Below are 15,313 nucleotides of genomic sequence, written 5' to 3' on the forward strand. Positions count from 1 at the left end.
GCACTCTCCAAAGGCTGGTTTAACTCTACATCTGCAAGTGTAGCCGTGCCCTTAGGCAATGTCTACACTATGGACCCTACAGTGGCACAGCTGTGCTGCTGTAATGTCTCCCATATAGCCGCTCTGTGCCAGTGGGAGAGAACTCTCCCGCTGGCATAATTAAACCATCCCCAACGAGCTGTGGTAGCTATGGTGGCGGGAGAGCGTCTCCTGCTGACATAGCGCTGTCCACTCCGGTGCCTTTGTTGGTGAAATTTATGTTGGTATGGGGTGTGTTTTTTCACACCCCAACCGACAAAAGTTTTACGGACAAAAGTGCTAGTGTAGACAAAGCCTGAATGGGAATGAGAGGTAGGGGTGGGAAGAGGGGCTGGGGATGTTCAGGTAAGGGGGAGGGCATAGGGATTAGGGCAGGTGAAGGGGAGAGGACAGGAGGGGTTGGAGAATGTGAGGGGTAGCAGAGGTAGCTGGAGGTTTAGGACTGGGCCAACCGTCAGCCCTGAATTCTCCCCTTCTGTGTGTGCTGAAACCCCTCTGCATGGGTCTGAACCCATCTCCCTGCCTGCTGTGTGTTCTGGGATTGGGGGAGCCTGCTGGTTTTGGGGTGTCTAAGCCTGCCTCCATGTGAGTTGCTATCTAGGGTGGGAGTGGGGAGGACTTAGGGTAATGCAAAGTTAAACATCTGAAAACCAGAAAATGAATAGTTAAGATACTATTACCTGTAGGGTAGGGTGGGGTTGGCCAGAGTGTGGGGGAAGGGGCACATTTTGGAGGAGGCGCAGACTGGGTGGGCTTGGCTGATGCAGGGGTAGAAGTCCCAGTTGAGGGTGGGTAATGAGAGTGAGGGGCCTAGCTGTATATGCTGCTTGGGCTATGTAACCAAGGTAGGGGGTGGCCCTTCAGCAAGCTGCTGCCTGTGATATGTGTATGTAGCAGCATAGAGCAGGAGACAGCAAGGAGCAACTCCTTACAGGTTAATGGGCTTCTCCCAACTACAGGCTTAATAGGATGGGAAGGAGAGGGAAAGCTGGAAATATTAGCAGGAGAGTGCTGCATGTTACGGGGAATGGCCGATCAGGGGGCAAAGCAGGAGAGAGGGACACCAGTCTTTTCTCTCACATGCATGAAGTTACTGTAACCACTGTGCAATAAAACTATCAAGGTTTTGGGACATAGAAAATGGCTGTAATTTCTTTCAATGGCCCAGTTAGCAACTACACATCGCAAACATTTCAAAGCATGATTATTAGTCCCATTCCAATAACAAAATGTACAAAAAGGGGTGGTAGGAATCAGATAGCAACCGTGTGGCCTTGTGGAAAGACAACTGGACTGGGACTATTCCTAGCTATGCCACTGGCCAGTTGGGTGACCTTGGGCAAGTCACTTCACCTTTCCATATCTCAGTTTCCCATCCGCAAAATGGGATGATAATGTACAATTTTTTTGAGAGCTGCTGATGAAAAGCACATATGTATAAGCTAGGTCTTTTGATTGTTACTTAGCCACAGTAACATATCAATCGCAAACCTAGGTGAGAGCCACAACTGTCTAAATCAGTGGTTCTCAAACTAGGTCCGCTGCTTGTTCAGGGAAAGCCCCTGGCGGGCCAGGCTGGTTTGTTTACCTGCTGCGTCCACAGGTTCGGCCACTTGCGGCTCCCACTGGCCGTGGTTCGCCGCTCCAGGCCAATGGGGGCTGCAGGAAGGACGTGCTGGCCGCCCTTCCTGCAGCCCCCGTTGGCCTGGAGTGGCGAACCGTGGCCAGTGGGCGCCGCGATCGGCCAAACCCGTGGACACGTTAGGTAAAAAAACCGGCCCGGCCCGCCAGGGGCTTTCCCTGAACAAGTGGCGGCCCTAGTTTGAGAACTACTGGTCTTAATGGCCACTCTCTAAATAACTATTAACTCCTACCAACAAAAATTTCTCCTTCTGTTTTAAAAACTAGGAAATTAAATGGCAAAAACCTATGTTAATACACAGTTAAGTTTGCCTGGTGATAAGGTTTGCCCTTCCAGAATGCTGAGTTCAGAAAACCTTAAACTTCAGAAAACTGGGAAATCCAAAATTAAGGTACACATAACCGTAACTCTACCATCTGTGAGTGATGATCCTCCCCCCCGCCCCCAATACCACATATACTTGCCCTCTGACTTTTCATTGCAAAGGAAAGAAGCTATCTTCATCTGCCCTACACTCTCTCTCCCTAGTACCTTACTGACCGAATCCTACAACTTGTGAAATTTCACAAATTCGATCTGTGTGCATATGCTGGTTGTTTTGGGGCATCATTCAAAGAGGGCAGTATTAAGGTTATATGGAAGTGAACCTTAACTCTGTATTGCCTGTTTTTCTGAAGTTTGGTGGTTTTTTTCTGAACTTGACATTCTGAGCAACCATAACTCTATGCTAACTAATGTTTTTGCCACTTATACCCTACTCTGAGTAGATCTAGAAGGCACGTTGATTAACCACCTACACTTGGTTTACACTAGTGATTTTACTGTTGCTGCAACTCCATCAGTACTAGAGCAAAGGTGGGAGACCTGAAACAACCTTCAATGTAGACATAGCTTTTGTCCTTTCACTAATGTTATTACACGATACTCAAACTGTCATCCTTGTCTCTTAATGCAGTCTCCTCAATATTTAGTGTTCTAAGAACGCCAGTTTGGGTTCACTTCAAGAAATAGAACTACTGCTCAGAATGGTTTTTAGCAAAAAATCCCTCTTCCTATTGGAAATAATTTAAGCAGCTCTATATACTGGACAATGCCACTTGGTACCATTTCAGAAAGTGTTATTAACATTTAGTGGAAGATGCGCCATCTCACAGGTTTGGGAGGGGTCATGGGGCATCAACAGGCTCTGCTCATTGCCTACAATATGGCTTTTAATTGTGGTGCTGTCCACATTTTGTTCTGCAGGCTCCATGGAAGCTGTTTAGAAGCCATCGAGTATTAAGTGAAGCGGGGGGGGGGGGGGCTTCTTTGAGTGCTTCCTCATGTCCATTCCATGCTAGGTGTGTGCACGCCACATGCACTGTTGCTGGAGATTTTTCTCTTAGTGGTATCTGTTGGGCCAGCTCTAGTGCCCTCTAGAGCTGCATGTGTATGCACCAGTATAAGGGGCACCTCTGGCCCCATATCCTCTCAGTTTCTCCTTACTGCTCATGACATTTGCTGGAACAACCTTTTGTTTCTTCCTAGTGGTTTTGAACACTTTCTTCAGTCATAGTGTTCATATTTTAGTGTACTTATTTTTTGTGTGTATAGTTCCTATTGTTGAAGGATTTTTTGCCCCAGGAATTGGGCATGCCCTGGGCTTTGAGCCTTGTGCCTCTTGTGGCAAACCTGTGGCTGTGAGTGACTTGAGTTGCTTAAAGTGCTTGGGGGAAACTCATGTAAAGGACAAGTGCAAAATCTGCTGGGACTTTAGACCCTGCACTAAGAAGAACCAGGGCTCAAGGCTATCCTCCTGAAAGCCACCCTCAGACCTGTCGCAGAGCAGAGCCACTCTGATTTAGCACTGAGTACTTCGGCATCCCTTCTTCCCAGCACTGTTCTCCATCCCCAGTGCCAAGGAAGCAGCACAAAAAGCAGCGCACCAAGAGAGGGCACTCACTAGTGCAGAAGAGAGACAAGTGAGGAGAGGGAGTGAGACCCATACCAGGCCGCTCTTCTACCCGGGACCCATGTCGGCACCGTCGACTCCACCAAGTCCGGTGCGGAACCCTCTGCTGACACTAGGGAACCACTGCGATGCCAGTGGACTTACAGTGCCATTGACCCGGAGGCTTTTCAGGCGGGTAGGGTCTTTCACTCTCTTCTGATCGGGGCACCGACTAAGTCTGGCGTCCGGAAGCAGGAGGGAACAAAGTGCATCAGGCGCCTTCCCAGCACTGGTTCCCACCATCCAGGGGCAAGCCCCACCTGATCCTGGCGTCCCACTCCCTGGCACACCACTAGTCCCTGGAATCCCGGCACCCTATGGAAGCAGGAATGGGTACTGCTTCACCATGGTAGCTGGGAGAGGAATCCTCTTCGGAGTATAAGGGGGAACCCTATGCACTGCCAAAGCCCACCATCGGTACCCAGCCTACTCCCCACTGAGCTTACTGCTGGTCCTCCGGCAGGCCCCTGGCCAGTGGGTCACTGGCTGATGCAGTGGCCCTACTGGAACCCCTCAGGTTTTCCCCAGGTACTGGGCCCCGCCTCCCACTGCTTCTACTCAGTGGCCTCCAAGAGACGGGCCACCACTTCTTCCCACTCGGCACCAGACTCCAATACCAAAGTCCAGGAGTTGCCTCCAGGGGACATAGTCGAGGCAGAGGAAGAGAAATGAGCCCCTCCTCCACTGCAAGCCGCCTCCTCCCCAAATGAGACTGTTGCAGATCCCAGCAGTTTACTTCCCCAGGATGATTTCAGGGCCCATCAGGACCTTCTGCAGTGGGTTGCTTCAAACCTGGGCTTGGAGATTGAGAAGCTCAAAGAGACATTGCACAGCCTTATTGATATCCTGGCTGTAGCAGCTCCATCCAAGATGGCCTGGCCCATCAATGAAGTGGTGATGGGACCAGTCAAGGGCCTATGGCAAACTCCTTCTCTGGCCCCCACTTCAAAGAGGGCAGAGAAAAAGTATTATATACCAGCAGGTAGGTTCGATTACCTGTACTCGCACCGTCCCTCCCGGGGTCCCTGGTGGTGTCTGCAGCTAATGAAAGGGATAGACAGGGCCAGTTGAGTACTACCCCGAAACAAAAAAATGCTGAGAAACTGGACCTTTATGGAAGAAAGGTTTATTTCCTGGGTAGCCTTCAACTGCATATCGCAATTGGCAAGCTTTGCTGGGGAGATATGATTTTAATCTATAGGATTTCCTGAATAAATTCAAAGACTCCCTGCCTCAAGAGTTGAGACAGGAGTTTGCAGCCCTTCTCGAAGAGAGTAAGACCATAGCCAGACTTCTCTCTAGGCAGTTCTGGATGCTACTGTCTCGGCGGCCTGGACAATGGCCTCCATGATCATTATGAGTCTCTGTTCCTGGCTCCAGTCCTCTGGCCTTCCCCACGAGGTCCAACAGTCAATCGAGAACCTCCCATTTGAAGGCTCTTCCCTTTTCTTGGAGCAGATAGACACAAGACTTCATGAACTGAAGGACTCAAGGGCCACCCTATGATCCTTCAGCCAGTACACACTGTCTGCCTCCAGAAAACACTTTAGGCACCAGCAGCCTCCTCGGTTCTCGGGACTGCCAAGACTTGAGCCCTACAAAAGAAAAGGGAGAGGTTATAAATGGCTCCAACTACTCCCAGCCACTTCAGCCTCCCAGCCAGAGACTCAGGGTATGTCTACACTACAAAATTAGGTCGAATCTATAGAATCCGGTTTTATAGAAATCGGTTGTATACAGCCGATTGTGTGTGTCCCCACATAAAATGCTCTAAGTGCTTTAGTTGGTGGACCGCGTCCACAGTACCGAGGCTAGCGTCGACTTCCGGAGCATTGCACTATGGGTAGCTATCCCACAGTTCCCGCAGTCTCCGCCGCCCATTGGAATTCTGGGTTGAGATCCCAATGCCCGGATGATGCAAAACAGTGTCGCGGGAGGTTCTGGGTACATGTCATCAGGCCCCTCCCCCTCCATCAGAGCAATGGCAGACAATAGATTCGCGCCTTTTTACCTGGGTTACCTGTGCAGACAACATACCACGGCAAGCATGGAGCCCGCTCAGCTCACCGTCACCGTATGTCATCTGGGTGCCGGCAGACGTGGGACTGCATTGCTACACAGCAGCAGCAGCAGCTAACTGCTTTTTGGTGGTAGACGGTGCAGCATGACTGGTAGCCTTCATTGGAGATCTGGGTGCTGGCAGCTGTAGGGCTGCATTGCACCAGCCCCTTGCCTTTTGCCTTTTGGCAGTAGCTGGTATATTACGACTGGTAACCGTCCTATTACAAGTTGGATCATCGCACATTAGCAGAGTCTTCCCTGAGCAGCAGATCGTGCAATAGGCCTGAAGGCCATCGTAGTACACTAACTGCCAAGCGCCCAGTATTTGCTGCCAAGCACCCAGAAGATGCCAAGGGCTATCAGTCATGCTGCACCGTCGTCTTAAGATGTAAAAAATAGATTTGTTCTGTATTCATTTGCTTCCCCTCCCTCCGTGAAATCAATGGCCTGCTAAACCCATTAATCCTTGGGGGAATCATTCTGTGTGACAGTTGTTTGTGTTTCTCCCTGATGCACAGCCACCTTTCTTGATTTTAATTCCCTGTACCTGTACACCATGTCGTCACTCAGCCTTCCCGCCCTCCCTCCTTCTCCTGGTCCGTCAGATACTAGTTTCGCACCTTTTTTCAGACCAGGCGCCATAGCTAGCATTGGGATCATGGAGCCCGCTCAGATCACCGCGGCAATTATGAGCACTATGAACACCACGCGCATTGTCCTGGAGTATATGCAGAGCCAGGACATGCCAAGGCGAAATCCAGACCAGCCGAGGAGGCGATTGGAGCGCGGCGAAGAGAGTGATGAGGAAATTGACATGGACATAGACCTCTTACAAGGCACAGGCCCCAGCAATGTGGAAATCATGGTGTTACTGGGGCAGGTTCATGGCGTGGAACGCCGATTCTGGGCCCGGGAAACAAGCACAGACTGGTGGGACCGCATCGTGCTGCAGGTGTGGGACGATTCCCACTGGCTGCGAAACTTTCGCATGTGTAAGGGCACTTTCATGGAACTTTGTGACTTGCTTTCCCCTGCCCTGAAGCACCAGAATACCAGGATGAGAGCAGCCCTCACAGTTGAGAAGCGAGTGGCGATAACCCTGTGGAAGCTTGCAACGCCAGACAGCTACCGGTCAGTCGGGAATCAATTTGGAGTGGGCAAATCTACTGTGGGGGCTGCTGTGATCCAAGTTGCCAGGGCAATGAAAGACTTGGTGATATCAAGGGTAGTGACTCTGGGCAACGTGCAGGCAATAGTGGATAGTTTTGCTGAAATGGGATTCCCAAACTGTGGTGGGGCCATAGACGGAACCCATATCCCTATCTTGGCACCGGAGCACCAAGCCACCGAGTACATAAACCGCAAGGGGTACTTTTCAATGGTGCTGCAAGCCCTGGTGGATCACAAGGGACGTTTCACCAACATCAACGTGGGATGGCCAGGAAAGGTACATGATGCTCGCGTCTTCAGGCACTCTGGTCTGTTTCAAAAGCTGGAGGAAGGGACTTTCTTCCCGGACCAGAAAGTAACCGTTGGGGATGTTGAAATGCCTATCGTGATCTTTGAGGACCCAGCCTACCCCTTAATGCCATGGCTCATGAAGCCGTACACAGGCAGCCTGGACAGGAGTCAGGACCTGTTCAACTATAGGCTGAGCAAGTGCCGAATGGTGGTGGAATGTGCATTTGGACGTTTAAAAGCACGCTGGCGCGGCTTACTGACGTGCTGAGACCTCAGCGAAAAGAATATCCCCATTGTTATTGCTGTGCGCTCCACAATTTCTGTGAGAGTAAGGGGGAGACATTTATGGCGGGGTGGGAGGTTGAGGCAACTCGCCTGGCCGCTGATTACACGCAGCCAGACACCAGGGCGGTTAGAGGAGCACAGCAGGGCGCGGTGTGCATCAGAGAAGCTTTGAAAACTAGGTTTGTGACTGGCCAGGCTACGGTGTGAAACTTCTGTTTGTTTCTCCTTGATGAACCCTCCAACCCACCCCCACCCGGTTCACTCTACTTCCCTGTAAACCAACCACCCCACCCTCCCCTCCCCACTTCGAGCACCGCTTGCAGAGGCAATAAAGTCATTGTTATTTCACATTCATGCATTCTTTATTAATTCCTCACACAAGTAGGGGAATAATTGCCAAGATAGCCTGGGATGGGTGGGGGAGGAGGGATGGAAAAGGACACACTGCATTTTAAAACTTTAACTCTTATTGAAGGCCAGCCTTCTGATGCTTGGGCAATCGTCTGGGGTGGAGTGACTGGGTGGCCGGAGGCCCCCCCACCGTGTTCTTGGGTGTCTGGGTGAGGAGGCTATGGAACTTGGGGAGGAGGGCTGTTGGTTACACAGGGGCTGTAGCGGCAGTCTCTGCTCCTGCTGCCTTTCCTGCAGCTCAACCATACGCTGGAGCATATCAGTTTGATGCTCCAGCAGACGGAGCATTGACTCTTGCCTTCTGTCTGCAAGCTGACGCCACCTATCATCTTCAGCCCACCACTTGCTCTTTTCATCCCGCCATTCAGCCCGCCACCTCTCCTCTCGTTCATATTGTGCTTTTCTCATGTCTGACATTGACTGCCTCCACGCATTCTGCTGTGCTCTATCAGCGTGGGAGGACATCTGGAGCTCTGTGAACATATCGTCCCGCGTCCTCCGTTTTCTCTTTCTAATGTTCACTAGCCTCTGCGAAGGAGAAACATTTGCAGCTGGTGGAGGAGAAGGGAGAGGTGGTTAAAAAAGACACATTTTAGAGAACAATGGGTACACGCTTTCGTTACAAGGTCGTATTTTTCCTCTTATAGTGAGGGCCTGCCGGTTTGGTATGAGAGATCACTCACGCAGTGCCAGGCAACAGATTTCGGCTTGCAGGCAGCCATGGTAAGCCACAGTCTTTTGGCTTTTTTAACCTTCTTAACTTGTGGGAATGGTTTCAAACAGCAGCGCCCTCATTTCCCATATCAAGGATGAATTGTGTTGGCCATTTAAAATGGGTAAATGTAATGTAAAAGGAGGGGCTGCGGTTTCTGGGTTAACATGCAGCACAAACCCAAGTAAACCACCCCCCCCACACACACACACGATTCTCTGGGATGATCACTTCACCCCTCCCCCCACCGCGTGGTTAACAGCGGGGAACATTTCTGTTCAGAAGAGCAGGAACGGGCACCTCTGAATGTCCCCTTAATAAAATCACCTCATTTCAACCAGGTGACCGTGAATGATATCACTCTCCTGAGGATAACAAAGAGAGATAAGGAATGGATGTTGTCTGCATGCCAGCAAACACCGGGACCATACGCTGCCATGCTTTGTTATGCAATGATTCCAGACGACGTGCTACTGGCCTGGCGTGGTAAAGTGTCCTACCACGGCGGATGGGATAAGGCAGCCCTCCCCAGAAACCTTTTGCAAAGGCTTTGGGAGTACATGAAGGAGAGCTTTCTGGAGATGTCCCTGGAGGATTTCCGCTCCATCCCCATACACGTTAACAGACTTTTCCAGTAGCTGTACTGGCCGCGATTGCCAGGGCAAATTAATCATTGATCATTAAACACGCTTGCTTTTAAACCATGTGTAATATTTACAAAGGTACACTCACCAGAGGTCTCCTGTGTGCCCTCAGGGTCTTGGGTGAGTTCGGGGGTTACTGGTTCCAGGTCCAGGGTGACAAACATATCCTGGCTGTTGGGGAAACCAGTTTCTCCGCTTCCTTGCTGCTGTGAGCTACCTACATTACCTCCATCCTCATCTTCCTCATTCCCCGAACCTTCTTCCCTGTGTGTTTCTCCATTGATGGAGTCATAGCACACGGTTGGGGTAGTGGTGGCTGCACCCCCTAGAATGGCATGCAGCTCCGCATAGAAGCGGCAAGTTTGCGGCTCTGCCCCGGACCTTCCATTTGCTTCTCTGGCTTTGTGGTAGGCTTGCCGTAGCTCCTTAATTTTCATGCGGCACTGCTGTGTGTCCCTGTTATGGCCTCGGTCCTTCATGGCCTTGGAGACCTTTTCTAATACTTTGCCATTTCTTTTACTGCTACGGAGTTCAGCTAGCACTGATTCATCTCCCCATTTGGCGAGCAGATCCCGTACCTCCTGTTCGGTCCATGCTGGAGCTCTTTTGCGATCCTGGGACTCCATCACGGTTACCTGTGCTGATGAGCTCTGTGTGGTTACCTGTGCTCGCCACACTGGGCAAACAGGAAATGACATTCAAACGTTTGCGGGTCTTTTCCTGTCTACCTGGTCAGTGCATCTGAGTTGAGAGTGCTGTCCAAAGCGGTCACAATGAAGCACTGTGGGATAGCTCCCGGAGGCCAATAACGTCGAATTCCGTCCACACCACCCCAATTCCGACCTGCAAAGGCCGATTTTATCGCTAATCCCCTCGTCGAAGGTGGTGTAAAGAAACTGGTTTAAAGGGCCCTTTAAGTCGAAAGAAAGGGCTTCGTCGTGTGAACGTGTCCAGGCTTAATTCGATTTAATGCTGCTAAAGTCGACCTAAACCCGTAGTGTAGACCAGGCCCCAGAGATACTCACGTGGGCCCAAGCAGGCCTTTTGAAGATGCAACCAACAGTGCTGTATCAGTTGCTGTTTCAGATCCATTCCCCCCTTTAATTTTTGGACTATCTATCCCTCTTCAGCCTGGCTTGGGCATCCATAACATCGGATCAATGGGTCTTGATTACAGTGACAGTCGGCTATACTCTTCAGTTTTTATCCACTCCCCCCCACACACACCCTCATCCCTGACCCTCTTCAGGGACCCTTCTCACGAGCAGCTCCTTTTCCAGGAGTTGCAATCCCTCCTATGTATGGGATTGTGGAGGAAGTTTCTTAGGATTTGAGGTGGAAGGGGTTTAACTCCCAATATTTCTTAAGCACTAAGGCAAAAGGGGGGCTCCGGCCGATCCTGGATCTACGTCGCCTCAACAGATATCTTAAGAAACTGAGATTCCGCATAGGCTCCCTGGCCTCCATCATTGTGTCCTTGGACCCAGGAGACTGGTATGCTGCCCTCAACCTAAAGGATACATACTTTCACATTTCTGTCTTCTATGGGCACAGAAGATTTCTCAGATTTGCCACTACCAATTCACTGCCATTCCCTTCAGCCTATCAGCAGCCCTGAGAGTTTTTAAGAAGTTTATGATGGCTGTAGCAACCTTCCTCAGGCAGTAAGGTGTTCAGGTCTACCCATATCTTGAGGACTGGCTGATCAAAGGTCAGTCACAAGCTCAAGTGCAAGACAGCATCAGCCTGGCCCGAACCACCTGTAGGGTGCTGAGCCTGCTGATATATGAGCAGAAGTCAACTCTTGTCCCAGTTCAGAGAATAAAATTTATTGGGGCAGTGTTCGACTCAACCCAAGCCAGGGCCTTCTTGCTGAAGGCCTGCTTCCAGACCATGGCAAACTTGCTATCCAAGGCCCACCCAATCACAACAGCTTGAGAGTGCTTCAGGCTGCTAGGTCACAAGGCAGCTCGCACTTACGTGGTTCAGTACTCAAGGCTGCGCCTCAGGACCCTCCAGATGTGCCTAGTGTCAGTATACTCCCTGAGCAGACACCACTTCGACTCAGTACTTATGATCCCTCCCCCAGTCCTCGTCTCCCTGGGCTGGTGGAGGGAGCCAAGGTTGGTAATGATGGGGGTGCCCCTCGTGGCCCCACAGCCATTGGTGTCTTTAGTCTCAGTATCATCAGACCTAGTGTGGGAAGTGCACCTCAACAATCTCAGGACTCAGGGCCTCTGATCCTGGGAAGAACTCTTCCCCCACATAAACGGCAGGGAGCTCAGGTGGTATGCCTGGTTTGACAAGTGTTCTTTCCCCAGGTCTCAGGCCAGGTGGTTCAAGTCCTGATAGACAATGCAGTGGCCATGTTCTATATCAGAGGTGGGCAAAGTACGGCCCATGGGCCACATCCGGCCCGTGGGATCATCCTGCCCGGCCCCTGAGCTCCCAGTCAGGAAGGCTAACCCCCGGTCCCTCCCCTGTTGTCCTCCCTCCCCTGCAGCCACGCTGCTGCAGGGGGAGCGCTCTGTCCCGCTGCTCCCAGGCTTTCCAATAAGCCAGTCCTGCCACTCTGAGTGGCCTGGTAAGGGGGCGGGGAGCATGGGGGTTGGGGGGCAGTCAGGGGACAGGGAGCAGGGGGCAGTTGGATAGGGGGTGGGGTCCTGGGGGGTGGTCAGGGGTGGGGTCCCCCGGGATAGTCAAGGGACAGGGAGCACGGGGCAGTTGGCTGGGGTGAAGGTTCTGGGGGGGGCAGTCAGGGGATGGGGAATGTGGGGGGGGTGGATAGGCATGGGAGTCCTGGGGGGTGGAGGTGTGGATAGGAGTTGGGACAGTCAGGGGGGGAAGTTGGATGGGGGCAGGGTCCCGGGGGGGTGATCAGGGGACAAGGAGCGGGGGGGTTGGATGGGTTGGGGGCTCTGAGGGGGGCAGTCAGGGGGCGGGAAGTGGGATGGGGGCGGGGGGGCCAGGCTGTTTGGGGAGGCACAGCCTTCCCTACCCAGCCCTCCATACTGTTTCGCAACCCCGATGAGGCTCTGGGGCCAAAAAGTTTCCCCACCCCTGGTTTAGATTAAGATCCAGGATAAAGCAAAAGTTCAATAAAAAAATTTGTTAAAGGAATAATCATTTGACTCACCTGGATTTCAAAAAAAATCAACCCCCTCCCCCACCCCACCCCCAAAACAAAAAAACAGTGAACAAATGTAAGGGTGAAGTTAGCAGAATACTGTACTGCTCCTTAAAGCAGTTTACAAATGCAGATGTACTAAGACAGTGGTTCTCAAAGCTGGTCCACTGCTTGTTCAGGGAAAGCCCCTGGTGGCCCGGGACGGTTTGTTTACCTGCCATGTCCACAGGTTCGGCCGATCGCGGCTCCCACTGGCTGCGCAGGCCAATGTGGGCTGCGGGAAGCGGCGTGGGCCGAGGGATGTGCTGGCCGCCCTTCCCGCAGCCCCCATTGGCTTGGAGCAGCGAACCACGGCCAGTGGGAGCCACGATTGGCCAAACCTGCGGATGCGGCAGGTAAACAAACTGGCCCGGCCCACCAGGGGCTTTCCCTGAACAAGCTGCGGACCAGCTTTGAGAACCACTGTACTAAGAGACAAGCTAAAAGAGAAGCAATGCATATGTTATATCAAATCACGTTGTTTCAATATAAAGTAAACCTATTTTTTTGCTTGTGAGATGGCAGATGATACAACTGGGGCTTAATGTTTTTTTTTCCTTTCAATGATCAACATACCATATCCAAATATTGGGTTAAATTCAACTGTTTTTCTTAACTAATGATATGGGTAGAAGGCATCAATAGGCTTCATCAATAAATAATTATGTTAATGAGTGAGTGGTGGAAAATGACAGCTGGAGTTGCATGGGTACAGGGTGTCCTAGGTCACCTTTGGATGACAGTTGTGACATAGGACAGCTAGTACCAGTGGTAGTAAGTAGTTCATCATCATTGTTCCCATTATCCCTCAGGCATTTAGGGCAGTGACAAAGCTCCTCCACTCTTCTCTCTTTCTTTCAATGGTTCCCCCGCTGTGCCCGAGGTTTTTCAGCCTAGCTTCCACAGCTCTTCGCCATGTTGTTTTCAGGCGGCCTTATTTTTCCTTAAGGTGTCCATCTTATTGTTGTAAGTGGTTGGAGCCCTTTAAATAATGTAAAGGAGGAACGAACGGGAATAAGGGTATTAAGTAGGACCCAATGAGCATGGGTATGTAGCCTCTTGGGCAGCAGAAACACAGGCACCTGACCAGAACAACATTAAGGACAAGGGCTCAACCTACACAAATCACACTTGCAGTGTAGGCGGCTGAACAGATACCCCAGCTTTTAATGAAGATTCTTGTTTGCAATATTGGACTTGCACAACGGAGCATTGTTCAAACCTCTGTCCCCTTATCTTACATGTGGGGTTGAAACAAAGTTTAATGAATAATAAACCTACACAGTTGTGTTCTTTCTGCTGCTCCCACAGATGTTTGGTGTTTGTTCCTCTTTCTAGATGAAATGCATGAAATTAAGTAAAATGTGACTTTAAAAGTCATTCCTCCCCTCACCCCATCCAAGAAAAAGCCTAGATAGTTATTTGAATGCTTCGATTTACTAGTGATATGCACATAAAGAAGCTTGGTACTGGAGTACAGCTAACATTGCTTTATAACATTCTTACAAAAGACATAACAGATCTGTACAAGGAAAAGTTGAAAACAGCATGAGTTTGCACCGTGCTGCCGTATGGGAAAACTAAGCTGAGGAATCCTTTACCAAAAGCATTTGGAATCTTTTACTGGGCTTACTTCACAACTAGTTTGTTCCGGTCTTTTTAGAGAGAAGGTGGGGAAGTGAAGAGAGTAATGTTTAATCATTTCCTTAATCTTTCTATTGGTTTCAGAGAGGGAAGGTGAAAATTAGCACAGAAAATACACATTGTTTTAAATTGAGAACTTCTCTCTTTTTACTCAGAACAGGAAAAATATTGGTAGGAGAGAGGTTACAGAGAAATAACAAGTTTTAGCTATGAGCTTGCTTAGAGATAATACAACAAAACCCTCCTGAAGCCCTCATATAGCAATTTATCTGTTCTTGGAATAGTGAAGGAGGCTGAAGGGAAGTGTTGCTGGGGATTAGTTTAAATGAACAGATGTGAATAATTTTGTGATGTCATCTTTAGAATTATGTTTGACTCAAAACCACAGAGGAGGCAATCATTGTAGTTGTGAGTCTAAAGACCATGGGCTTGTGGGCATAGCCCTTCTTCATTTAAACACAGCTCTGGCCCACAGGAGCCACACATTGTATAGTCTTTTGGGGCTAAGGCTGCTACTAAGTCCATCCATGAAGGCATCCCTCCAAGTGCAAGCTGGCCTTAAGAACGGCAGATTATGAGAGAATCTTTCCTGGTTGTGCTCTACACTAGAGTTTGGATTTGTTTCACAGGGGTGAACACCCAATCCTGCAGGTTTTTAATGTTTAACAGCTAGTAGACTTGAGAGAGAAAACTACTGAACCATGCGTAGTTCAGGTAAGTTAGGAAAACAAGACTGGTGACAGTGCATCTGAGGGTATGTCTACACTACGAAATTAGTTCGAATTTATAGAAGCCGGTTTTATTGAAATCGGTTGTATACAGCCGATTGTGTATGTCCACACAATAAAATGCTCTAGGTGCTCTAGTCGGCAGACCTCGTCCACAGTACGAGGCTAGCGTCGACTTCCGGAGCATTGCACTATGGGTAGCTATCCCACAGCTATCCCACAGTTCCCGCAGTCTCTGCCGCCCCTTGGAATTCTGGGTTGAGATCCCAATGCCCGGATGATGCAAAACAGTGTCGCGGGCGGTTCTGGGTACATGTCGTCAGGCCCCTCCCTCCCCCGTCACAGCAACGGCAGACAATAGATTCGCGCCTTTTTATCTGGGTTACCTGGGTTACCTGTGCAGACAACATGGAGCCCGCTCAGCACAGCTGAGCTCACCATCACCATATGTCCTCTGGGTGCCGGCAGACGTGGGACTGCATTGCTACACAGCAGCAGCTGCTAACTGCCTTTTGGCGGTAGACGGTGCA

Source organism: Trachemys scripta, chromosome 9, assembly GCF_013100865.1.
Source record: "Trachemys scripta elegans isolate TJP31775 chromosome 9, CAS_Tse_1.0, whole genome shotgun sequence".
NCBI classification, from domain to species: domain Eukaryota; kingdom Metazoa; phylum Chordata; order Testudines; family Emydidae; genus Trachemys; species Trachemys scripta.